General features: G+C 49.9%; 1 long non-coding RNA gene across 4 annotated transcripts; it reads right to left on the bottom strand.

Moving 5' to 3' along the window:
• On the bottom strand, positions 1 to 24,903 carry LOC309652642. 4 transcript variants are annotated; one of them, XR_014258837.1, is made up of 3 exons: positions 24,228 to 24,903; positions 3,358 to 18,869; positions 1 to 2,502 (listed from the first exon to the last, which is right to left on the bottom strand). It is a non-coding gene; the product is annotated as an uncharacterized lncRNA (long non-coding RNA). The 4 variants fall into 4 exon arrangements; XR_014258838.1 differs by having other exon boundaries at positions 1 to 3,530; positions 4,340 to 18,869; XR_014258839.1 differs by having other exon boundaries at positions 1 to 4,484; positions 6,052 to 18,869.
• Between the last annotated feature and the right edge of the window lie 739 nt (positions 24,904 to 25,642).

Below are 25,642 nucleotides of genomic sequence, written 5' to 3'. Positions count from 1 at the left end.
GCTACTGTGCTTGGGCAGTGTGTTGCCTGGGTGTGCGTACAGGTCTGGGCCAAGTAAATGCTATCACGTACACCAGTTTGTTTCCAGATCCATCCCTGCCTTTTCTACCCTGCTCTGTCTCAAGGGGAACTGCATTTCCCTGCTCCCTTGCTTTCTGACTTCCTGGTATGTTTGGCCAACAGGAGACACTGATGGAAATCCCAGGGCAGGAAGAGGGAAGACACCAGGGTATTTCTTCCCACATCCCTGCAGCAGCTGGGTCTCCGCCACAGCTTCAGTTTCTTTCAAAGACTGTGGCTGCAACTTTTGCCAGGTGGCCCCAGCTTCTAAAGCTGTATTTCTACCACCCCCTCCTTTTGACTTTCTAGCTGGAAATGTGGTTGCATGGTTGGACTTGCCCTTTTGCACCTCTGTCATTGCCATGAGAAAGCATTTTCCCCTGTAGCTGCCCCTCGTCCTGGGACCCAGAGTCAGACTTGACCCCAATCTGTGATGAGGAGCCACACCCGGGCAAACTAACAGCCAGAATCAGAGCTGCCCAGTCGAGCCCAGCTGAGATTAGCTGACCTAAAGATGTAAAAGCAAGCATAAATGAGTGTGGTTTTAAACTACTAAGCTTGAGGTGATTTGTTACGCAGCAAACGCTGACTGGTAACACTACCCATTCTCAGCTTCCTTTATAACAAGCACTACTGTATCGTCAGGGAAAGCTGAAGCATGAGAGAATCATCCAGGGTAGTTAGAGAGTTCAGGGAATATGAGATAACATTTTGTTGAGGAGCCATTATGTGCCAGGCACTGTGCAAGAGACTTTGTGTGTGTTTATGTGTTCTTCAATTCTCGTGAAAACGTTGTGAGATGTATACTGTTTGCAGCGTTTTACAGTGAGGAGGATGAGGTTGAGCGCCATTCATTCTCATCACCTCTCACCTGCTTGTCACACAGATGCCCATTCGTTCTTTGGTCCAGGTCTCCGGCCACGCCCACTGTTCGTGGCCATGCCCCGGAACCACCCGCCATCCCTCGCCCTCTGTGGGTGGATACTCAGCAAACGTGGCTCCGTTAAGTCTCTCCCTGAGAGCTGCCAGATCAAAACTGCTTCCCAGGGATTCAGCCATTTCTGGGAACCTTTGAGTGAATTTATTTCACCAGGATGTGTTCATCATCTCTCTCTTTTAGGACATTTCCTACAAGGATGAGATTAGGTCCGTTGAATGCTAATCACATCCAGTGATGTCTGCATGACATCAAGACTGTAGCTTTGTTTGATGCTTCAAATTTATTGGTAACTCAAATTAATTCACTTGGCAAATAATTACTGCTCTCCCACTTGGAGGCAGGCACCATGTGAGGAGCTGGGAAGGCAAAGGTGCATAAGTCACAATCTAACTGAAATTTGAATTTTAAGGATATCATTTTTCATTTGGTATGGCTACCTAAAATATTCGTATGGTTTTTAGTTCCCTCTGAAGAAGTAAGACCAAGTGGCATTTTGGGGCCACCCATGTCTCTTTTGGGAATGATAACCCAAAGGGAAAGTCTGCTGCAGACAGAAGATGGGCGTTTTCTCTCTCTCTGCTCCCATGCATGGTCCTCTGAGTAATCAGTAATGGTTGGATGCCTTTCCTGAAAATTCTGCTTAACCTGTAATAAGAATAGTTTGTTGTTTGTTTTCTCTGTTGGTTTTCAAATAGAAGATGAGGAAAGTTCTGTGATGGGCAAGTCTATCTTTATTCCAGGTAACCCTCCCAGGCCATCAGCAAGTTCTGTAGTTCGGGGCTGGGGAGGGGGTTATGGGAATCTTCTGACTCTGAAATCAACAGCCCGTTGCCACTGTGGATTAATACCCTCTGAAGCAGCATTCTGCAAATTGCAGTCTACCAAACGCCTCCTCCAAGTTATGAGGGGAGGGCTTGGAAAAGTACAGATGCCTTGGCCATACCCCAGATTTACTGAATCCAAATCTGGGGGGCTGGAGTCAGAAGAGCTGCATTTTTAATGTGCCCCCAATCCCCCCACCCCCGCCCCAGTGAATCTCAAGCACACTAAACTTTGAGGTTATACTCTCCTGCTTCATTGCAACTTGAATCTCACCCTAATATTGTCCACTTAGTGTTCTGATTCTTGGGGGGAAAAATCTAGAATTTTCTCTTTAAGATCTAAAAGCACACATTACGAAAGGGGAGGGATACTGTTGTAGTTATCTGTTGCTGCCGAACAAACCATCCCAAAGCTTAGTGGAATTAAACAACAGTTTATTATTATCGCTCATGATTCTGTGGTGGTTTTTGCCTGGGGTCCCTCACAAGGTTGCATTTAGAATGCAGCTGGGGCTGGAGTCATCTGAAGGCTCGACTGCACTGGACCTTCAAGGTGGCTTCTGCACTCACACGTCTGGTGCCCCAGTACTCTTGCACATGACGTCTCTCTCTAGCAGAGTAGCCTGGACTTCTTTCCCGGTGGCTCAGGGCTCTAAGAGGCAGGAAGTGGAAACCTCCAGTTCTGTTAAAGGTAAAGTGTACAACCAACAAAACTCATGTCTACAGAATTCTACTGGTCAAAGCAGTCACAGGTCACCTAGATTCAGGAGGTGAAGGAATAGACTCAACCCCTCAGTGGGGAATGGAATGGACGTGGCTGGTTCCACTCCACAATTTGTGGAGCTGAGCGCAAAATAAAAATGTAGGGCCCCTTGTTCGAAAAACCAGGAAAAAGTGCTGTTACAGATACTTAAATATAAAGCTTTTCTCCTTTCTCTCAGGGTCTTTCTCTTGATCTGTCATGGTGTTTTAAAATTTTCTATTTAATGTAGTTCTAAGTAAAGAAAAATTAAACATTTAAATTATTAACATGAATTTACCATTTATCTATATGTTGTGCAATGTCAGTTTTACATGCAAATGTAAGAGCATTGAACTCACGCAGAATCGGTGAAATTACACAATTTGTGTTTCGAAGCTTGTACACCCATATGTATTTTGTTCTTAGCAGAACAGAGGAAACGCTGCACAAAACGAACTCGACTGTTTTACTTGACTTGATATGCGTGCATTCTGCCAACACTCTACATTCTGCTCACTGATAAACAAGGAAGGGGAAGGAGTGAAAGAAAAGGAAATCCAAGGTGCCTTCTCTTTCCCTTTTCTTCTACGTACATCACCATTTTCAGTGTGAGCGGTTGGCTAACACGGAAGTAATGCAAGAAGGAATATGATAGGGCTCCTTGGTCGTTTGTGTTTCTTCAAACGCCAGTACTTTCTTTCTGCATCTGGAGCAAATACTGTTTCAAATGGAAAGCATGGCCTCTTAGGGCTGTCAGCTCCCCCACTTACTCAGCTGTAGACATCACATACTGACTTTGCATTTGCCTTGAGTCTCACTGAACTCCCATGCCTTGTGGGTTCACCAGAATTCTGTGCTCATGGGGCATCATGAACCCCAAGGCTAACAGGGCAATAAGAAATGGTGGACACACTTCTTGTATGTATTTCCTCTCGTCACGTGATGTTCCATCGGCCCATCAGACTTCACTGACAAAACACAATTTCAAACATAAAATTATTAAGATTGCTCGTCCATGAAGTTGGCCGTGGGTGTATATATACACAGCGGTATGCTGGTAAATGTTGAATAACCAGATATCTGGGGAAAGAAAAGCCCTGATTGATAGTATTTACCACCATGGCTGATTTCAAGCTATCAACATGATGTCACTTAACACAGAGTTGGGAGGAAATGCCCACTATCAGCTCTGGAGAGTTGGTATGAGCTGCTTCCAGAACAGAGGGGAAGGCATTGATGATGGCAGCCATCTTTGGAGACAAGCTAGCACATATACAGTGACCCTAAAAAAATAAAGATAGAGACATACATATACATACCTGTATGTATAGAAAGAAAAAAGACTGAAAGGATATATACTAAAATGTTAACAGTGATTATTTCTTGGTCATAGGATTAGAGGTGATAATAATATAATAATTATTTTTGCTTATCTGTAGTATCCACAGTTTCTAAGATAGATAGGCATTACGTTTGTAATAAAAACATCCACAAAATGTCTCCAAAAAGTTAGTACAATCTTTAAAGCATAGGTTTAAAGGAGTGCAACTCTGTAATAGTTGCTACACGCCATGAATAATTTACAAATTAAATTGATTTTAAAGCACAGCTAAAATAAATTTGATAAGATGGGCCACAGTTATGTTCTTTCTTATCATTCACATTTGTACACTTTATAGTCAATGAGGAGTGACAGCCATTATTTAGAATTCCAGCAAAGAGCAACCGTAACTCTTTGTCACCTACTCAGCATCTAAACAATGGCCTGACTGCTCACCTGCCTGGCCTGGGCCCGAGGGAAGGGAACCGGAGTCCACACTAAAGAACCAAGTTTATGACCGCTGAGCCAGAAGGGAGGAGACGATGGTCTCTTTGCAAAACTGACGAGAACAGTAAGGAGGGCTGAAATATGTCAGCGAGACCTAAGAGGAGGGGAGAACGAAGGGGGATATCAGCACGTACCAAAATCTCACACCGAGGCCGTGAAATTGAGTTTCATAAAGATGAGGAGATAGGGAAACATTTCAGGCCAGGAGCTGGGGAAGGAGAAACAAAGCAACGAGGGATGGAGGAAAAGAATTCAAATGACAAATCCCAGAGAGCCCCTGGGGAGTAACCGGCCTGTAATGAGCCTGCGTCCTACGTCCATGTGAATGTTGGATGAGCACAGGACCGGCCAGAGATATTCCTAATTATCTTGGGGGTGAATGGGGAGCTGCAGCATTGTAGTAAAATGAACTGTGGTCACAAGGAACCTAGCTGGATCCTGCTAAGAGGTTCCTTTCTCCAAAGGAGAGTCCTGGGAGGAAGCCCGCCAGCGGGGGAGGGGCGCGCCTCTGGTCTGTTGGAAGGGAGGAGAACTGAGCATCTGTTTGGCGCATTCGATGCAACATCAGGGACTCTACCCGCTTCTCAAACTCTAGTGTGCCCATGAATCACCCGGGGAGCTGGTTAAAATGCAGATTCCGATTCAGCAGGGCTGGGGTGGGGCCGGAGAAATTGTATTTCTAAAAGGTTCGCAGGTGATGCAGACGCAGCCGCCGGTGAGTGGACCACAGTTAGCAGCTGGGTCACAATGGCTGGATAGGACAATCCCCTCCTCTGTGCTCAGGTTCTAATGAACTGGCGGAGCATCTTGCCCAGTGCTGTTGGCTTTTGCAGCCTGCCTGGCCGGGCATCGGTGGGTGGGGAGGAAGGAGCCAGGACAATTTCCCCACATCCCTTCTTCCTGTTTGGGTATTCAGTATCTCTCCCGCCTCCCTCGGTCTTTCCTTCTCCGCACAGCCTTCCTCTTTGCAACAGCCTCGTCATTACTGCAGGAGATTTATTTTTAGAGTCAAGGCCACAGAGTTGCAGATTCGGCAAGGCCTAAAACAAATCGACAAACGGAAAGTGTTTGTCTTTGAAGCGGTGTGAATGAGGGGCCCGCTAGCCCAGCCTGTCGAGAAGCTCTTATCTCTGCTTGTTTCCCGAGTCACCCACGTGGGCTGCCTCTTCCCCCCTCCCAGATCAGAAAGGAGGTGGAAACACAAGAAGCAACTGAAATCTCCTAATCGTTCCCCTTGAGATCTTGCCCAATCCCCCGTTTAGCCAGCCACCCCGACAGAGGTGGCGGCTTGCAGAAAAGGGGCAGCACGAAATAAGACAGAGTTCGGCCATGTCTGAGCCCCAAATCCCGAGTGAAGGGATCAGGGTCAAAAAATAACATTCATAAAAATAAGTAAATACGAGGTGGAAATGATGGAGGTCGTGAGAATTGTCTTTCATTTTCCTCGAGCTCCTAAGTGGGGACTCAGTGAAGGACATGGAAAAAACAGCCTCGCTGCGTGACAACTGTCTCAGAGCCCTTCCAAGCCCCGCCCTTGGGGACAGAACAGCGACTCGGCTGACTCTTGTTCACCCTCCCAGAGGCCTCACCAGTAAATTTCGTCTTGATTCCCTCCTCTGGGTTCCGGGGCCAGGTCCCCCCAGCTCCATTGCTGTGCTCACCTGAGGTGGTAATTACTTGACAGTCAGTTCTTAGAAACCAGCTCAAGACCACCTTTCCCAGGTCCTCCAGTGTGCCAGGCACCGCGCCACATGCATCCTGATAATAGAAGAAAAGAGTCCTAAGCTAGCATTTATTGAAGGCTAGCATGCATAATGTACAGTGCTGAGTGTTTTTATGTGAATTTAATTAGCTCCCTTAATTCTCACAGCAGTGCTCTCAGGTAAGTATTACACCCATTTTACAGAGGAGGAAACAGAGGCCCAGGTGGGGTTAGAACGGATTCCTTCTAATTTTTGGCACTCCTGATTGTGTGAGCTTTGGACTCGGGGTACAGAGGTATTCCCCTCACCCACACACACAGTTTCCCAGCTCAAGATTCTGAGTTCCTGGTTTTCGGATTGCCTCTTTTTGGGGGCCTGGCCTGAGAATCCCAGAGGTCAGTGACTGCGTAGGTCAGAGGTTTATGGGGAGTTGGCAAGGTACGTGGGAGGAGGCAGGAAGCAGTTTTAAAGGCTTTACTTTTTAGAGTAAATACACTAGCTATCTATTTTACATTTGGTAGTGTATATAAGTCCATGCCACTCTCTCACTTCGTCCCAGCTTACCCTTCCCCCTCCCCGTGTCCTGAAGTCCATTCCCTACATCTGCTTCTTTATTCCTGGATGTGGACCATTTTTAAAGTCTTTATTGAATTTGTTACAATATTGCTTCTGGCCGCGAGGCATGTGGGATCTTAGCTCCCCAAGGAAGGATCAAACCCGCACCCCCTGCATTGGAAGGTAATGTCTTAACCACTGGAACTCAAGTCCATTCTCTACGTCTGCATCTTTATTCCTGTCCTGTCCCTAGGTTTTTCAGAACCTTGGACCAACCCCCCACCCCGCCCCCCACCCCACATCCAATTTCCTCTGCTTTGTATGAAGAGGTAACTACTCCTAAAATCAGATCATGAAGGAGGTAGAGGTGCCCAGGTCTGTTCATTTAACCAGTATTTCCTGAGTGCCTGCTATGTGCTCAGGAAAGCACATCCCGGTCCTCAGGATTCGTCCACTGAATGGGAAGCCGGGCAACAAACAAGTAAATGAATGAATGTCTCATGTAACTTACACGGAAAGGAGTCACATTGGGTAAGGAGAGGGTGGGGGCGGGCTATTGTAGGCAAGCTGGTCAGGGAAGGGATTTGGAGTAGAGACCAAGACAAGGTGAGGCAGACGGGGAGCAGGGGGGAGCTGTTGCCTGGTGGGAAAAGCAGGTGTCTAGAGGCAGGACCAGGCTTGTAGGGTTCAGGAAACAGGCCAGCACAGCCTAAACAGGGGCTGCCAGGTGTCGGGGCAGGGAGAGCTGGGGCCTGATTGGTAGGCAGGACCAGATCAGGAGGGTCTTGCGGGCCATGGTGAGGAGTTGGGATGCTTTTCTTGAGTAGTAGGTCAAGATGGCCTTTGGTGGCCATCACTTAGCTAGAGAGTGGGTAAAAAATGTCTATTCCAACCCCTCCTCAGGTACTCAAGCCTAAGGTCTGCACGGCTGGGGGAAAACATAACGAGTCACACTGGTGATTCCCAAGTGGAGGGTCCTGGACCACACTTTGAGAAGCTGGGCTCTGAGCTCTGATCCCTGGTGGAGCAGTCACTGCTAGTGTCCTGCCCATTGCTTCCCAAGTCTTTCCTCTTGAGGGCTGTGATTGGCTGCCTGCAGTGGGAGTTAACCCATCCCCTCAACCAATGACCATCAAGGAGTTGATGGATGGGTACTTTGCTTCCTTGCCCCTTGGTGGGCCAATTCAGAGGTGTGTTCCACATGGTCTCCAGTGATTTTGAGTCCCAGTTGCCCACAGTGGGAACTAGCTCATAAACTCTCCCTGTATTGCCTTTCCTCCTCTCTCCATCTCACTTCCTCATTTCCCTGCTGATGCTCCCTGGGCTCACCTGCCAAATAAACCACGGACACCCAAATCTTTGTCTCCAGGTCTGCTTTTGGGGGAACCCAAATTAAGACATCTGGTCAGGACTTCCCTGGTGGCGCAGTGGTTAAGAATCCGCCTGCCAGTGCAGGGGACACGGGTTTGAGCCCTGGTCCGGGAAGATCCCACATGCCGCAGAGCAACTAAGCCTGTGCATCACGACTACTGAGCCTGCGCTCTAGAGCCCGTGAGCCGCAGCTACTGAGCCCGCGTGCCACAACTACTGAAGTCCACGTGCCTAGAGCCCGTGCTCCACAACAAGAGAAGCCACCGCAATGAGAAACCCGCGCACTGCCACGAAGAGTAGACCCTGCTCACTGCAACTAGAGAAAGCCCGTGCACAGCAATGAAGACCCAAAGCAGCCAAAAATAAATAAATAAATAAATTTATAAACAAAACAAAACAAAAACTTATTTAAAGAAAAACAATATAGGCAGAACACTCTATGACATAAATCACAGCAAGATCCTTTTTGACCCACCTCCTAGAGAAATGAAAATAAAAACAAAAACAAACAAATGGGACCTAATGAAACTTAAAAGCTTTTGCAAAGCAAAGGAAACCATAAACAAGACGGAAAGACAACCCTCAGAATGGGAGAAAATATTTGCAAATGAAGCAACTGACAAAGGATTAATCTCCAAAATTTACAAGCAGCACATGCAGCTCAATATCAAAAAAACAAACAACCCAATACAAAAATGGGCAGGAGACCTAAAGAGACATTTCTCCAAAGAAGGTATACAGATTGCCAACAAACACGTGAAAGGATGCTCAACATCACTAATCATTAGAGAAATGCAAATCAAAACTACAATGAGGTATCACCTCACACCAGTCAGAATGGCCATCATCAAAAAATCTACAAACAATAAATGCTGGAGAGGGTGTGGAGAGAAGGGAACCCTCTTGCACTGCTGGTGGGAATGTAAATGGATACAGCCACTATGGAGAACCGTACGGAGGTTCCTTAAAAAACTAAAAATAGAACTACCATACCACCCAGCAATCCCACTACTGGGCATATACCCTGAGAAAACCATAATTAAAAAAGAGTCATGTACCACAATGTTCATTGCAGCTCTATTTACAATAGCCAGGACATGGAAGCAACCTAAGTGTCCATCGACAGATGAATGGATAAAGAAGATGTGGCACATACATACAATGGAATGTTAATCAGACATAAAAAGAAACAAAATTGAGTTACTTGTAGTGAGGTGGATGGACCTAGAGTCTGTCATACAGAGTGAAGTAAGTCAGAAAGAGAAAAACAAATACCGTATGTTAACACATATATATGGAATCTAAAAATAAAAAAAAGGTTCTGAAGAACCTAGGGGCAGGACAGGAATAAAGATGCAGATGTAGAGAATGGACTTGAGGACACAGGGAGGGGGAAGGGTAAGCTGGGACGAAGTGAGAGAGTGGCATGGACATATATACACTACCAAATGTAAAATAGATAGCTAGTGGGAAGCAGCCGCATAGCACAGGGAGATCAGCTCGGTGCTTTGTGACCACCTAGAGGGGTGGAATAGGGAGGGTGGGAGGGAGACGCAAGAGGGAGGAGATATGGGGATATATGTATATGTATAGCTGATTCACTTTGTTATAAAGCAGAAACTAACACACCATTGTAAAGCAATTATACTCCAATAAAGATGTTAAAAAAAAAAAAAGACATCTGGTCTATGTGATAAGCAGGAAACCCCCATTTAATAGTCTCTCTCTCACAAGTGATGGCACAAACCAGTTATCCAGATATCTTGTAGGTAGAATGTGGGGGCCATTAGCTGGGGAAAAGGACAGAAATAGCAGTTGGGAGGGCCACAGGCCAGCACTATCACATCCCATACAAGGACCACAGTGGACCTCAGGAACATGGGCACAAAGAAGAGAGAAAACAGTTTGCGTAGAAAGTTGAGCATAACGTCAGCTCCATGAGAACCGGGATATGGTCTGTTTGCTTCACTGCAATAAAGCCTGGTCTGGCATCTAGTAGGTGCTCAATAGTATTTGTTGAATGAATAGATGAAGCAAAGAAAAAGTAAAAAACCATGGGGTCCCATAGAATGGGAAGCTATTGATGATCATTACTCTCTCGTCCAGCCCCTCCTGAATCTCCTCAATCAACTTTCTTTTGGACTCTGTGAGGTATCCAGCATCCTTTCGGTCATCGCCATCCAATATTTTCCTGCCCCACTTAAGCTAGTGTCACGTGCAACCCAAAGAACTTTACTAGGACAGTAGTATATCATTAATGACCATGGCCATGCCAACACTGTTCCCCACTGTATCCATTTCTTCATCTTCCTGAGTCCACAGCTAGACTACATTTCCCAGGCTTCCTTGCAGTTAGGTTGGGGCCATGTGACTGAGTTCTAGCCAATGGAAAGTAGGCAGAAGTAGTATATCTGAACCATAAAAATCTGTCACTCAGGAGCCTCCATTTTCTCATCTTGCTCTACCTTGACCTTGGAAGCCACATATTGAAGTTCGTAGTGCTGTTTTCCACAAGATGAAGGGATCCTGGATCCCTGAATCACCATGTGCAAGGCCGTCCCTGGAACGCCTGATTGGAATGTGATGTGAACGAGAAATAAGCCTTTCACGCATTCTGTTAAGCCACAGAGATTTGGGGGATGTTCGTTACAGCTCCTTGCCTGTCTCCACTAACTGAAAGACCTTGTAGCTCAGGCGTGACTGTTGACTGAAAGGCAGTGGGGAAGATTCCTTGGGCAAAGGAGCAGCTACACACCAGAAGCATCCTGAAAGCATTGTCTGTGATGCTGATGGAAAATAGGAGGGATCCACCCTTTACCCCACACTTCTAGAACTCCTCAAGGGGTCTTTGAAAATAAAAACAAACAAGAATTCTGCACAGAACCTTCGGTCGTGCCAGGTACAGAGAATCTACTGGGAACAGAGCCCCCTGGAGCAGCAGTAACCCCAATTCCCCTGACTTCATCAAATGGTGATTTTGTACGGGGATGAATTTGCAATTTGTTTCCCTGACCTGAGACAGATGGTTACGATGCCAAAATCTTACATTATTTATGAGGCTGTGCAACGTTGGGGAAAGGACTGGCCGGGTGGTTTCAGGTCTGTGTCACAAGGGCAGGTCATGCTGCCTCTCCCAGCTTGTGTCCTGGTTTGTAAAGCGAAGGGTGGGGCGGGGAGGGGCGGGATGTGTGGAACAGACAATTTTTGGAGGTGTCTTCCAGGACAAATAGCTGAGAATTCAACATCTGCATGCCCAAAGGAAGGAGAATACATGCGTTTTGAAAATGAAAGGAAAACAGCAAGGTGAGCCTGAGGACTGGGGATGTAGCCTGCGCTCCGTGATTGAAATCTCCAGGCTGTCTTTCTCCCCCACGCTGAGGCTGAGAAACAGGCAACCAGACACAGCAGGAAGATATCCACGAAGCCGGCCTTTCAGGCTCCTGGGGAACAGCACGGCAGAAGGGCAGGGTTGCTATAGGAGAAAGAAGGCTGGAGCCAAACACGGAGCTGCCGTGTCTGTGACCCAGACTGGCCATCGCTGTGGAAGGCCAAACCGGCGAGGCCTGGCACAGGGCCAGAGCTGTCACCGTCTGGGCATCTGAGCCCAGGGAGCCCCCGAGGTCAGCTGTCTCCCCAGAGTGGAGAGCGGCCAATTTGCACTATCTCAGCTGCCAGTTGCCGCCAAGTCACAGCAAAGCATTCAAGGTACCAAAGACAGCCCATGTTGCCCACATCCGCTCCTGTGACTGAAGCCGAGGCTGGGAGGGGCCCTGGCACACAGGACTTGCAGGCAGCCAACTTTGGCAGGGGGGTTTTAACCTTTTGTGGACCATGCACCCCTTTGGCATCTGGTGAAGTCTGTGTGCTTCTTCTCAGAATAATGGATTTAAATGCATCGTATAGGATTACCGAGGAAACCAATTCTATTGAAACGCAGTTATCCAAATATTTAAAAACAAGTTTGTGAGGGAGTCATATATGTGCTTCTTTATTAATGCATTCAACAACAAGATTTAGTGGCAGATCTAATAACTACTCTCATTTCACCCTAGTGAGGAGTGTAAGCGATCTTTAAAGATATCTGCAACAGCTCTGATGTGCTGTAAAGATAGCTGTGGCTTCTACTGGTGACAGTCACAGGGACTGCTGATGCTACTATGGTTTCTTGCCTACGTTCATGATGGAAGGAAGTGCTCGATTTCAGTTAGAGGTTAGTAAAACTGAAGATGTAATTTTTTTTCCCATCCGAGCTCACGGACCCTTGAATGTTACGCACAGACCCCTTTGCCTGGTATGGAATGGCTGCTAGGGGACGGGAGTGCTCTGGGGACACAGAAAGGGCTCTGGAGCAGTTCTTTTCTCATCTGTAGGCAGGGCAGGTAGGACTAGATTGGGGTTGGCTAATCGGTGCGAAGTGCTGCCTCCCCGCTCCCCTGCCCGTGGTAAGCCTCGCTAATTGATCGAGGCTCGGCTCCCCACAGAGCCCAGCGATGGGCAGCCTGCTTCCCACCCCAGCGCTTCAGGCAGCCATCGCTAAACGATCGGAGCTGGCACCAAAATGAAACCGATTTGCCATTCCAGGGCTGGAAGCTCTCTAAGGCCCATTTCTGCCCTGACATGATATGATTACCCATGATTAAAATATGGTCCCTGCCCTCAAGGAACTTCTGAACCAGTGAGCATCTTAAAGGTCGGTGGGGAGCGAGGAAGGGGGGACATCCCTACACAGTTCCTCACCAGGCATTCAGTCATTTCACAGTCAGGGCATCGATTTTACTTTTCGACTTGTAATTTCCACCTCCTGGATTCCATTATCACTCGCTCAATACCCGATGACTTGCCATTTCTCTGGCCACCACTCTGAGACTCATGCATTGCTGAGCATAAGCTGAAGACATTGCCTAAAACACATTACTACCTGGAAGTAATGATTGGGTTTTACACAGCCAAGACCCTGATGCTTCCGTACATAAGCAATCATTCCACCTTCCTCTTTCCCAGTCACGTGGACTCCCCAGAGGGAACCCAGAATTAACCCGCTGTGCTCAAGCCCCAGACCCGGGACACCCCAGCCTCTCTCATCCACGCTCCTTCCCTTCATGTATGAAATACCCCACAGCTGGGAGCTGCTGCTCCCGTCTTATGTTTTAGATATGCTGCCATTAACAGATTTTTTGGAAAACACCCAAATCTGTCCAACCATAGCTGCTGGAAGCATTTCTTTATTAACCCGATGGGGAGGTATAACGTAGTGGCAAAAGTTTTAAGCCAGTGGTTCTCCAAGTGTGGACCCCAGCTCTGAAGCGTCAGCATTGGCTGGAAGCTTGTTAGAAAAGTGAATTCTCTTCGGGATACTGATTTCATTTCCTTTGGATGACTGTGGTGATTATTTCACAATGTATACATAGCCTGTGCTCTAGAGCCCACGAGCCACAACTACTGAGCCCGCGTGCCACAACTACTGAAGCCCGTGCACCTAGAGCCCGTGCTCCGCAACAAGAGAAGCCACCACAATGAGAAGCCCGCGCACCGCAACCAAGAGTAGCCCCTGCTCGATGCAACTAGAAAAAGCCCGAGTGCAACAACGAAGACCCAATGCAGCCAAAAATAAATAAAAAACAAAACAAAACAAAACAAAACATCAAGTGTGACTCCTGAAATATGTACACTTTTTTATTTGACAATTATACCTCAAATAAAGATGGGCGTGGGGAGAAAAAAGAAGCAAAGCTAATTCTCATCCACAGGAGAGACCCACTACTCAGAATCTCTGGGGGTGGGGCCAGCCCCTGAGGCCCCCAGGGAATTCTAATGCGCTAAAGATGGAGAACCCTTGGATTGAGGTCCATTGCCATCACCTTTTTTGGCCTCAGTTGATTCCTCTGTAAAATGGGAGCAACAACACTCACTTCCCTCACCTCATGAGAGGAATGACTCAAACAGTGAGTGTGAGAACCGTTTGCAAAACCAAGGCAAGGCCAGCTATTATTATTGTTAGGCACTTTGTTGCAGGATTTTGGGGGTGATGGGGGAGAGTTAGGGGAGATTTCACTTTAAGCTGAGAGACGAACTCCACCCCGGTTGGAGGAATGCGGGGATCGTTGTTTTCCACAGCTGGGATACTCTGGGGCTCAGCCCCAAGGGCTTGCCTGGCTGAGGCCATGTCTCTACTCCCCATTGACTGGCTCTCTGGGGACTTGACTTCCCCACCTGAAAGTCACAGGCATTTGAATCCCCCTCAGATCTTTCTCCAGTGACTCTGGTTCACACAGTTTCTAATTCAGGTCAATTAAAATTCCTGGGTCTGAGCCGCCTGGTGGGGAGGGAGATGACAGGGCAGCAGCTTTGGCAGTGGAGACCAAGTGACAAAACAAGCCGGCCTGTTTGCAGCCGCGGCCACCCTCTTAGGGTGAAAAAACACAGACAAATGACAGGCTCTGGTCAGGTAAGCCAGCAGATGGGATGAGCTTACTGCCCCAGTTTAGCGGGCCAGGTGGTCTGTCAACCTCAGATCAAACCAAACAGAAGGCAGGAGAAAGAAAAGCTGGCAGAGAAGTCCTGTGGGCCCAGTGGGTTGTCCTCCCTGGCTCCCTGCTGAACCCGGCTGGGACCTGTCGGTGGCCTGCTCTTTGGGCAGGACCAGAAGGAATACCAGTCTCATCCTTCTACTTTACTTGCCATGGGAGATCTGAGGCCCTGGAGATCCAAAACTTTACTTAGATAAACTTAGATATACTTAGGGTACCATTTAATTTTCTCAACAACCCTATGAAGGGGGGGGGGTACCATTATTATCCCCATTTTACAGATGAAGAAGTTGAGGCACAGAGAATTAAGTAACTGGCCCACTTGACAGAGCTAGGATTCAAACCCAGCAGCCTGGCTCCACAGCCCAAGCTCTAAACTGTGAAGCTAAACAATCCCCCCTCCCCAGAAGGACCTTGCAGACAGGAAGAAACCAATGTCATCTAACCTGTCAGAGGGATTTTGCAATTTCTTAGGCGCTGGAACATTTTCCTCTGAAGGATCTCATCTTGAAACCATGTTCTGCCCCCAGGGAAGGACTTTTTAAGTTTGGATGTGACAGAGGGAATCAGAAAATAGAAAGTAAAAGTTAACTACACAGATAATCAAAGATGCTTAACAGAAAGACAAAAAACTCAAACCACATTCCAATCAGCTTATGAAGAAAAAGCAGACTGAGGACAAAAAATATGGTTGATATAGTTATTTTAGGAAAGAGCTCATCCGAATTGATGTGGAAATATTAAGAAATGAGCAGAATACCAGATAACTTTTTAGTTATCTGTGTATAAGTATTGGTATAGCAATACTTAAGAGGTCAGAAGGGTAAAACTGCATACATATGTAGCTTGTGGTGGTTTAAAAAGGGGCAGCGACAAGAACTTCTGTTCTCCTTGTCCAAGTGATCTGATTCCTGGGAATTTATTCAAAAGAAGGAAAAAAATTACAGTAAGTCCCCTACATATGAACAAGTCCCGTTCCGAGAGCGGGTTTGTAAGTCCAATTTGTTCCTAAGTCCAACAAAGGTAGCCTAGGTACCCAACTAACACAATCGGCTATATAGTACTGTACTGTAATAGGTTTGTAATACTTTTCACATAGATAATGTGTACATAAAAAACAAACACAAAAAATAAAGAAAACATTATAAATCTTACAGTATAGTATCTTGAAAAGTACAGTAGTACCAGTACAACAGTTGGCATACAGGGGCTGGCATGCACGTTCACATCTTTGAAAGTTCGCAACTTGAAGGTTCGTATGTAGGGGACTTACTGTAGATAAATTAGCTGATATATGCCCCTCCTCTTCTGTCTGTGGGCTGCCAACGGAAGCCATTCCTCCTAGCCACTGCACTGTCCCCACATTCTAGGCCCTGGAAGTCATCTAATGACTCTGATGTCTGACCAAGGGATGGAGGCCCAGGGCATTCTGGAGTCCCCAGGCCTATTGGCCTCAGCCTACTTTTGTGTTTTGGTTTAATTCCAAGGTAATTATTACTGGGAATGTTTGATATCTTAAAAAAATATATGGGCCAATGAGCACCTGAAAAGATGCTCAACATCATTAGTCATTAGAGAAATGCAAATCAAAACCATGATGAGACACCACTTCACATCCATAGGATGGCTATAATATTTTTTTTTAGATGGAAAATAACAAGTGTTGATGAGGATGTGGAGAAATTGGAGCACTCCTACGTTGCTGGTGGGAATGTAAAAGGTATAGCCACCGCAGAAAAGAGTTTGGCAGTTCCTTAAAAAGTTAAGCACAGAGTTACCATATGACCAGCAATTTCACTCTTAGGCATACACCCAAAGGAGTTCAAAATGTAGGTCCACACAGAAAACTGTACACGAATGTTCTTAGCAACACTATTCATAATAGCCAAAAAGTGGAAACAGCCCAAATGTCCATCAACTGATGAATGGATAAACAAAATGTGGTCTCTCCACATAGTGAAATAGCTTTCCACCATAAAAAGGAATAAAGGACTGACACATGCTACCACATGGATGAACCTTGAGGACATTGTGCGAAGTGAAATAAGCCAGTCACAAAAGGCCGCATAGTGTATGATTTCGTTTATATGAAATGCCTAGAATAGGCAAATGTACAGAGACAGAAAGGAGATTAGGGGTTGCCAGGGGTGGAGGAGGAGAGAATAGGGAAAGGCTGCCGAATGGGTACAGAATTTCTTTTGGGGTGATAAAATATTCTAGAATTAGATAGTGGTGATGGTTGCACACCATTGTAAATATACTTAAAGCCACTGAAATGCGCACTTTACAATGGTGAATTTTTATGGTACGTGAATTTTACCTCAACAAGACAAAATATGACCTACCACCTCTTTTGTGGACCAGGTACTGTAGTAGGAAGACCACCCTGTTACTTCTAACTCTTAGACCAAGCCTTTGGGCATTGAGGCAGGTATTAATATCCTCATTTTATAGGCACCGAGGCGTCCAGCAACCTGTCCCGGGCCCAAGGTCACAAGGTGGTAAATTTGTGAATTGGATCCACTTTGGGAATCTGCTCCCAAAGTGTGGGACCCTTCTGAGAGGGTCCCCACCTACTTAGTCTGTGTGGCATCAGGGATTCTCAGGGGTGCCCCCATTCTGAAGCTGGCACAGAAGCCCAACCGCATTCTAGTGGCACACACTCACACTGATACATGTGTGTGTACCTGTGCGTATGTGTGCGTGGGTTGGCTGTTTCTACCCCATCTCCCACCATCCCCTCCGCTCCAACTCCCTACAGGCTGACTTCCTCACAGAGCAGCTGGAGGGCCTTGAATATTCTGGTCTCAGGTGCCAGGAGGGGCAGCTAGTGCAGGGAACACAGTAAGACCCTGGATTCACAGAGAACTGTGGTCAACTTCTGCAGCAGACGGTCTTGGTGCCAGGCCCAAAGTCCCTTGGCATTCATCAGTCCAGAACATTCTCAAAGGGCATGAGATCCCCACCTGAGGGCTTTGAGGCAATGCCCCTGGGAGCATCTCCCAGGCACTGATACATGGGAACGAGAGGACGAAGGTTCCAGCTTTGCCATTGCCCAAGTGGGGTGGTGCTGAGGCATCTTATACAGGGTCTCTCAGAGAAGCCCAGTGTGTTGACTACCAACGTCTCACTCTGGGAACTGGCTTGACAACACCTTCCTTACTGCCCACTTCCCTTCTCTGCCTCACTTCCCCGCTCCCAAATCAATCACTTGGCCCCAAATCCTTGTCTCAGGTCCGGAAGAGCCCAGCCTAAGACATTTTCCCTTGGTTACTCTTGCTGTATGTCCTTGGGCAAGTCTCTCAGTCTCCTAGAGCTTTTCAGGGGTGAAGAGGCCGACCCAGGGGACGAGCTCAATTACGTCTGGATTGTTCATCTGACCAGGGAAGACCTAGAGGGAGGATTAACTATGATCAATTCTACTCCTATACCTCTGAGGGGTTCAAGATAAGCCAGATCACAACAGCAGGGGGGAATTTGCCAACCTAAATCTGACCACTCAGGGGCTGTAATCTAGAAAATGTAGCTGGAGGCTGTGTCTCTTCCACCCCTCGCCCAGCCCCCAGGACAACTTCTTGGTCAGCCCAGGAGGTTGGGGAGGGATCTGAGTGGGAGTGGGTATCAAGAGTGCCTGGAGGGACAGAGCCCCTGACCACCCCAAAGACAGTGACTTTGGGTTGGCCTTGCTTGGACTACCCCTGGCCTGCCCAGAATGTTCCAGAGCAAGACTGACAGGTCTGGGGGCTTCAGCTGGACCTCCAGTGTGACAGATGGCCTCCCTTGGCTGGGCTGGGACTAAGCTGGCCTTGGGGACGGGGTGCCTCTCGTCCCCCTCCCCCCGCCCCCCTTCTTTGTCTCCAGGCCTACTGCAGGCCTGGCTGTAAGCATGTTCGCTTTCGGTCCTATGTGCTTGTCCCTCGTCTGTACAGCCGACTGACCTTCTCAGAGGGTGTGTGTGTGTGTGTGTGTGTGTGTGTGTGTGTGTGGTGGGTAGTGGGGGGGTGTGGGCTTGTCTGTAAATGAGAAAGAAGCAAATGAAATACCTCGGGAGGGTGGGTCCCTGTTCCGTGCATTGAGGCCGCCAGCCTGGCACCTGGAAGAGCAGGGCTGCCTGGGGAGGGGAGGGGGAAGGGTGTCTCTGAGTCTGTGACCTTGGCCTCTAGGCCTCTGGGTGACTCTCCTGGGTGTCTGGCTGGTCTTGGCCGGCTCTGTAGCTGTTGAGGCTGCCTGGGCTGCCCGAGGCCGCTTTCTGCCTCTGCCACATTCTTTTTCGCAGACAAACAGATTCCTTTGCTCCCTGGAACAGCCGAGCGGGAGGAGCAGCTGTGAAAATAAACACACGGCAGCTGATTGGAGGGCTGCGGGCTGTTTGCTGGGGTCTGCCTGGGTCCAGAACTCCCCAGCCCCAGTGGGTGCCCTGGCCTGAACCCAGGCAGGGGAGGGTGGGCCTGTCCCTTTGCTGCCTGGGAGTAGGCCAGCCCTTCTCCCTGGGTTTTCCTCACAGAGACAGTCGTCAGGAGGCTCTTGGCAGGCCTGGTCCTCTCTCCAAGCCCCCTGACTGGTTGTGACCGTCTCCAGCCAAACCAGAGAGAAAATATTTAGAGAAGGGCCTTTCCTAAGCAGAGTCGGTCCTTGGGTCATTGGGAGTAGTCCCGGGCCTCTGTCCTGAGACACCCTGGGGTGCCTTGAGTGGGCAAAGCAGGCCACGTGGATACTCCCTGAGTCTGTGGGCTGGGAGGACAGCTAGTTATATCTCTGATTCTATTCCATGGTGAGTGGCGAGCCATATGCCTATTGGAACTGGGAAACCTTTCCTCAGAGGTAAGGAAACAGATGCAGACAGTGGTGGTGGCCCAGAGCTGGTCAGAACATTCTCTCTTCTCCCCTTCATGGTGTGGAGTGTACACGGTATGGGGCTGCCAGCCACAGCGTCAGGGCCGCAGCTAACAGCTCTTCGCTTTGCAATCAGCGCGCACCTTCGCTTCCCGTGCAGCCCTCCCAGAGCCCGGCCGTGTGGTAAGCGGGAGGCTTGCCCAGCCCGGAGCCCAAGCACACCAGCTGCAGATGATCAGCCAGGAGTCCCTCAGCAGTGCCTGGGCCTCCCCATATGGAACAAAACCCTCCAGGGCTAGGTTTGGAATTGTCTATACATTTAATCAACCAGTGTTATTAGTCTGCTCTGCTCAGGCTGCCATAACAAGGACCACAGACTGAGTGGCTTAAACCACAGAAATGTACTGCCTCCCAGTTCTGGAGGCTGGAAGTCCAAGATCAAAGTCCCAGCAGGGTTGGTTTCTTCTGAGGCCTCTCTCCGTGGCTTGCAGACGGCCGTCTCCTCCCTGTGTCTTCAAGTGGTCTTCCCTGTATGTGTGCCTGTGTCGATAGACTCCAGTCAGATTGGATTGGGGCCCACCCTTGTGACCTCATTTTACCTGAGTCACCTCAGTAAAGGCCTTATCTCAAATACAGTCACATTCTGAAGTCCTGGGAGGTGGGGAGGGCAGGACATCAATGTATGCTTTTTTCTTTTGCAGGGGGAACAATTCAGCCCTTAACAACCAGACTGCCACTGACCTCTCTGAAAAAGAGAGGGGCCACCTCCCTTGGTAAATTCCACTCTGTTTGCTCAGCTCTCTGGGCCATGTGCACGAGGCCCAGGGCCACAAATGCAGCCTAACACGAGGCCAGAATGTCAGAGCCAGAAGGCCTCAAAGGCCACCTGAGCCACAGGTGCACATTTCTTATCTGGCAGGTGAGGGGTCGGGCCTGGAGAGAGGATCTGTTCAGTGGCCCCTCAGCCCAGCCCGGATGGGAGGGAACTTGTGTCTCCCAATGGCCAGGCCAGGGTCCACTCCCTGCACTGCACCACTTCTCCCCACTGATCTCTTCTTCCCACTCTGGCCTGTGGGTCTGTTTCCCACCCTGCTTCCTGCCTCTCCTGCAGCTTCTCCAGTCGGGCTCCCCCAGCCTCCCACCTAGCAGGTGCTACTCCCACTGCTTTTCCTCCGAGGAAAAGTCGGGGGAGCAGAGACCTGTCTTCCTGGAGGGGTGGCTTCCCCTTCCACGGCAGTGGAAGTGGTACCAAAAACTTGGCCTCTGTGCACCAGTGCTGAATCGAATCTCGGAGACAGAGTTTTGAGTGAAGTAGAAAAGAATAGCTTTATTGCTTTGCCAGGCAAAGGGGACCACAGCGGTCTTGTGCCTCTCAAAACTGTGTCCCAACCCGGGGGGGATTTGATGAGGAGTTTTATAGCAATGGTTCAAGGGCAGGTTTGCTGATAAGGATCAGGGTGTGTGTAGGGCCTGCACTCCTTTAATCTGGCCTCAGGTGGCCTCCTGATGAGCTTCTTGAGGTTATCCAGAATGAAGAATGCTAACATCTTCCATTTGTTGGGGGTTTTAGTTCTGTAAAGAGCTCAAAGATATTGTTATGTATATCCCTAGACGGGGAACCAGGACCCTGTCCCAAGGTTGCACTACTGTTTCTTTCTTTCTTTTTTTTAAAAAAATTTATTTATTTTCGGCTGCGTTGGGCCTTCGTTGCTTCGGGCTTTTCTCTAGCTGCTGAGAGCGGGGGCCACTCCTCACCGCGGTGCACAGGCTTCTCACTGCGGTGGCCTCTCCAGCTGTGGAGCACAGGCTCCAGGCACGCGGGCTCAGTAGTTGTGGCTCGCGGGCTCTAGAGTGCAGGCTCAGTAGCCGTGGTGCATGGGCCCAGTTGCTCCGCAGCATGTGGGATCCTCCTGGACCAGGGCTCGAACCCGTGTCCCCTGCAACGGCAGGCGGATTCTCAAGGACTATGCCACCACGGAAGCCCCTGCACTATTATTTCTTGACTGCTTCTCCCTTGTCTCTGCATTCCGTCCCTTCCCTGATTAGCAACTGTTAGGATCTGCCCTTTGGAACTCAGGGAAGGTCATGGAGGCTGGAGTCTATTCCCTACAAACAAGAAATGGGGGGGGGGGTGGACATCGAAAGGCTTCTGTGTCCAGGAGCCCCACAGGGTCCTGCTCGGTTTCAGAAGGGGCAGGATGGAGCCCAGGCCCAGCCTTGTGACCCCACTCTTTCTCAGCACGGGCCCAGGGACAGCTACGTCTTGCTCTCCCATCTCCCAGGCTTTGAGGGTGATGAGGGTCGGGTTCTCTGAGAAACCGACTCTGAGATGGAGTTTAGCACGCAAGGTGTTTACTAAGGAGGGCCCTTGGGATCCACACCTGAGGAAGGGAGAGGAAGGAAGCAGGAGTGGGTGAGGGCAGAGGGAAGAGCTGAGCTGAGATCTGGACCAGCAACAGCTTGGCCGAGCCCATAGAGAGCTCTGCAGCTTGATGGCCCATCAGAGTGGTCCCCAGGTGACACCCTGCAGCCATCTGTCAGTGGGTGTGGGCTGCCCCGGGAGGGGGCTACCTCAACGTGGCGGCTCTCAGCAGCTGAGGCAGACCCTGCCCAGAAGGGGCTGGAGCTGAGGGCTGGGAGGTGTGTCAGAACGCCCGCCACAGGGGCTGATGATGATGTCGTCACCCTAAGCTCGTGAGTGCTTTGAAAGCAGGACCTCGATGACCTGTCTCCCCAGTCCCCACCCCCGCCCAAGTTACCTGGCACCCAGGAGGTGCTCACTAATTCCCTGCGGGGTGGTGGAGGCATCTGACTCCCCAGCCGCAGGCCTCCCTAGGAAGTGTGCTCCATTTCCAAGTTGCCAAGAGACTGGTCCTTTTGTAGATTCTTGGGTCTAATGAGAGGGACGCCTCCATTTCCCATGAAGCAGCAGTATTTTCATGTGGATTTTCAGCGAGTCTCAGGTTTCCAGAGCATCAGGGGATGGCTGTGACTGCTCGCCCAGGAAGCTATTGTTCAGCTTTGGTCAAATTAGACTGTGTCTGAATCCACAGGGAAGAAATTGGGTGGAAGTCAGGCATTGTCCGGAGAGACTGTTCCTGTAGTTCCTGTTTTGTGTCAAGAGGGAAGTCATGACCAGACAGCAAGAGGAATGCACAGAGGCTGATCCCTCTGCTTTGGGAGGATGGTGGGAAGATGGGGGCTGGAGCTGTGGTAGCAATCTGGGGGAGTTCTAGTCGCCCACTCTGGAATCTGGCCGGCGAGAGGTACATTTGAGAAGTGAGGGGGCGTGTTTGCCCCTGGTTGGATTGGGGGCTCTGGGAGGACAGTTTGGAGGTTGCACCCCACACTCATCTGGTGGACTTCACATTAAAGAAAACTCAGAGAGTGGCACAGTGTGGTGAGCCGAGCTGCCCTTGGTTCCTGGGGGCCGGCAATGGCACCCAGCAGTTCTCTCAATGGAAAGTAGCTGTGTTGAGGGCCAGTGGCCCTAGCCAGAGTCCAGGTGGGGGACATCACAGAGTTTTCAAGGTTTCATGGTACCAGTGAGAGGTGAGGGAAGGCAGAGCTGGCTGGAATGATGGGGCTGTGACTTCGCCCAGGGAATCGGACTTGGGGTTCTCCAGGCTCAGACTTCAGTCAGAGAGGCAAGGCCGTCCGCGCCTCAGCAATCACCATTCCAGGAGCAGCCAAGATCAGCCACTCCACTGAAGAGACCTGGAAGCTTTGTGGGGTGGGGGGGCGGGGAACGTGGGAGGGAGTGTCCTAGGACCTGATTCCTCCCCCTGCATGAGCCTCCTACGCCCTCCAGAAGCTATTCAAAGTGTGGTCTCAGGACCAGTATCCTCAGCGTCACCTGGGAGCTTGGTAGGAATGCCGAGTCTCAGGTCCCAGCCCAGACCTGCTGAATCAGCATCTGCCTTTTAACAATCTCCCCAGGGCATTTGTGTGAGAAGTGCAGGGTAGAAACCTGAGAGAGCCCCGGCATTTGCTTGAAAGGACCATTTACACAATTGCACTGCACTCCGTCTCCTGGCTCCAGCTGAAATCTCGTCACCCCGTCCTGTCCAGTGATGCCGAGAAGGATTGGATGGGATATGGACAAAGAAAAAAAACTGGCATCTTTCTTCACTCATCTGACCATAGTGTGAGTTGATTTGTGGGTCTGCTATGTGTAAGGGAAGGCGGCGGCTCAGAAGGGGAAGCCATGCAGCCAGTTAATGGCGGAGATGGCATGAGAACCCACACGCTTTGACCTTGACTTTTCACCGCCGACCCTCAAAGTGGGCCACTACCACAGGCCAGTGCCCGTCCACAAACTGGAACCTGTCCACCGTGAGCTGAGTACAGAAATTGGGGGTGAGTGTTTAGAGAGTTTGATAGCAGCTTGACCGACCCTGTTTATGTCTGTTAAAGCGAACGATAAAAGCCAGGACTTGTATTTCCTTTTCATTTCATTTTTTTCTAGCAAACCATTTTTATTGTACTTTACAGATGTATCCACCCGTGGCGGATTGAAATTAATTAACAAGCAAACAAACCCAAACAAGACGGGTCCTACATCCCTAGATGGTTTGAGAAACCCTGCTTGATGCCATGCCACTTCAAGTCAAAGGGAGAGATTCTGGAAAACAGAAAATCATCATAAGCTTGCCCCAGCCTGGGCAAAACTTGTGAGCGCTGCAGCCTGGGGGGTAGGCTAACTTGGAAGGCGACGGTCATTGTAGCTCTGTGTCCCCAAGTTTCCCGGAGGCCTGGCTACCATAGGGAAGTGGAGGTGTTGGGGGCAGGTATTAGTGGGAGCCTTAGGTTAAGTCATTCCATCTCCCTGCGTCCCAGTTTCCTCACCTGCTACTGGGTCACCTGCAAGGGGACCAGTGGAGCCGTCCTCCCCCGATGCTGTTGCCACCTGCCCTGAAGAAGCAGCAGATGTTCGCCAGCCTCCCGATCTGACGGGTGACACTGCCTTGGGCAGAAATGTCCCGGCAGCAGTAGCACTCTCCTCTTCCCGCCGAACCTGGCGCGTTCTCGTCTGGCAGAGGGACAAGCGCTTTCTTTTTATGAGCCTGCAAACCTCCAGCCTCCCAGCCTCCCAGCCGGCACGGCGCCAGGGGCTGGGCCTGACACACAGGCCAACATCACCATCCAGACCCACGGCCCAGCTGCTCCCAGTTCTGGAGCGTCTGAGCCACCCCGCCTCGGCCGTGTCCATGAAAGACTTTACAAGGATAAAGGAACAGGCTCTCCTAGGGGCCTGCTGATTACAATCTATCACCGCGTCCACACTTGGGCCTCCTTTCCCTGCAGGCCATGGATGCCGCTAAACCAGCGAAGAGGGTCATGGGTGTCCAAATGTGAACTGCTAAACCGGGGAAGGAGGCCCAGCAAATGTGCGATGTGTGAGCCTCTCTCGTCCTTCCTGACAGTGTTGTCTGTTTCCGTGCACGGTAAAGGAGGGCTGCAGGCACCGGCACATTTGTCCGGAATCATCAGACCACCCGGCATCCGGAGCCCTCAGGGCCGAGGCGCACCCGTCCACCTGCGGGAAGCCGGCGTCTGGAGGCGGCCCGGTCAGATGCGCCCCGAGGCTGGCCTCTGTTTAATGAGCTCGGCGCCTGATGTGCTGAGAACCCCCTGCTTGTTTAGACAGCCTCACTGGCCACGACACGCGTCCCCTGCACCAGACCAGGAGGGGCAGGCCCCTGAGGAAGCCTGATCCTTTATTCTTCCAGAACCTGCCCCGGCTTGGGTCAAAAGGATCTTGACCAAGGTCTGCTGGGGCCCAGAGAGCCTTATTTCCTGAGGGGCTGAGGCCGGCCAAGGGGGTGACAGGCAGTGCGGGATGCTTGGGTTCGCAGGGGATGCTCGGGGTTACAGGGGATGCTCGGGGTTACAGGGGATGCTCGGGGTTACAGGGGATGCTAGGGTTGTAGGCGATGCTCGGGGTTACAGGGGATGCTCGGGGTTACAGGGGATGCTAGGGTTGTAGGCGATGCTTGGGGTTACAGGGGATGCTCGGGGTTACAGGGGATGCTCAGGGTTACAGGGGATGCTTGGGGTTACAGGGGATGCTCGGGGTTACAGGGGATGCTCGGGGTTACAGGGGATGCTCGGGGTTACAGGGGATGCTCGGGGTTACAGGGGATGCTTGGGGTTACAGGGGATGCTTGGGGTTACAGGGGATGCTTGGGGTTACAGGGGATGCTCGGGGTTACAGGGGATGCTCGGGGTTACAGGGGATGCTCGGGGTTACACGGGATGCT

This window comes from Balaenoptera physalus, assembly GCF_965194825.1.
Source record: "Balaenoptera physalus genome assembly, chromosome: X".
Taxonomy (NCBI): Eukaryota; Metazoa; Chordata; class Mammalia; order Artiodactyla; family Balaenopteridae; genus Balaenoptera; species Balaenoptera physalus.
Note: the sequence above shows the minus strand (reverse complement) of the source record. Positions and strands in the feature narration are given on the sequence as shown.